Here is a 1,617-nt window from a genome sequence, read left to right on the forward strand (position 1 = left end):
ACTTTAGAACGATAAAAAGATAGATAATCGCTCAGAGGCGTTTTATTGAATAGTATGAATACAAGATTTCTCCGAGAGGAGTAGAGATATGCTAACTATCGGAACAACAGGGCAAGAGGCGGCCAAGACGTCCTGAGCCTTGCCGTGCTAGTCTAACCACCTAAGCCCTAAGTTCTCTAAGGTAGCAGGAGTTCTCTAAGTCTAAATTCTCGGATCCCCTTTTCTTCTGCTCCTGCTCTCCTTATATAGTCGCTTTAGGTCGGTGGTCCATCCTTCGCCTTTGGCCCAAGTCTATCTCTTTTGGGAATATTCCATTTTTTGTCGATCTTGATAGTTATCCTCAAATCTTTACATTTATCTTTGGAAACTTAGCATTTATCGTATTTCTGTGAGTTAGGACAAACCGTCATAACTTTTATGGGCTCGAATCCCTTCTGAGAGCGTGGATGGGCCTCTAGACCAGTTTGGATCATTGCGGACCGTTCTTAGGCCTTTTGGCGTTTATACGATTTATCGATTTTAGTCATAAAACTTCGAGAATAACTTTAATCAAAACGAAACGAGAATTATATGGTCCCGAAGGTCGGATATCACAGCTATACGGAAGATACGGGAGTCGAAGTAAGTCGGACTGGCCGGGATCAGGTCGAGCTCGCCGGGCGAGCTGACTCGCGTGACGGCCGAACTCGCCGGCGAGCACAACCACACGACGGTTCAGCTCGCCGGCGAGCTGACCGGCGCGATGGTTGAGCTCGCCGGGCGAGTGCAACCACACGACGGTTCAGCTCTTCGGCGAGTGGCTTTTGTGCGGGATTTCGCTCGTTCGTTCACTTCCGATCTTTCTTTCAGTGAATGTTTAGCGAGAAATCCGTGAATAAGAAATAATCATAGCCGTTGATTTCGAATAACCATTTTTGACTCCAACAGTTAGCCCCCCAGCCCGTAAGACTCGGAGACGATTTTACGGGCGAATGATGTGAATTAGAAATTAAAATCTTTGGCTAAGAATATTTATTGCGGAAATCGACGTCACCCTCATATCCTTATAAGTAGCAACTCACCACTCCTCATTCTTCACACATCTCTTTCTCTCACATTCTCTTTTCTTCAAACTACCTATCAAGAATGTCTTCATCCCCAAGTGAAAAGAAAAGCTCCGACGTCGAGATGGGTGAGGCCAACTCGGCACTTCCGACTCCGGCCGCGCATGAAGCTACTCCAACCTTCGTCGTCGGATTCAGCCTGAGGTGCCAGCTATCCTTTCTTCGCCTGCGATGTCGACCTCGGCTGGAGGAAACAAGTCCCCTGGTGATGCCGCGCCCCTCGCAGAATCGGCCATGGTTTCTGTTCAAGTTCCGGAGGTCTCGGCTCAACCCTCGGGCTCTTCGACCACACCAGTCCCAGCGACGGAGTTGATGCCTCCGCCTTTGGATTGGAAGGAGATCGTCCTAGGGCTTCCCGCATCCAGTGCTGCTCCTTTGCCGCTGCGACCGAGAACGTCAAGAAGAGGAGATGTACCGCTGGCGCGGAAGGGGAACCCTCGGGACCTTTGTCGCAACATCGTGCCAAGGTTTGTTTTGACTATTTTCAGCATAAGCCACCTTGTTCTACGATTAT

This window comes from Brassica oleracea, chromosome C8, assembly GCF_000695525.1.
Source record: "Brassica oleracea var. oleracea cultivar TO1000 chromosome C8, BOL, whole genome shotgun sequence".
In the NCBI taxonomy this organism is placed as follows: Eukaryota; Viridiplantae; Streptophyta; class Magnoliopsida; order Brassicales; family Brassicaceae; genus Brassica; species Brassica oleracea.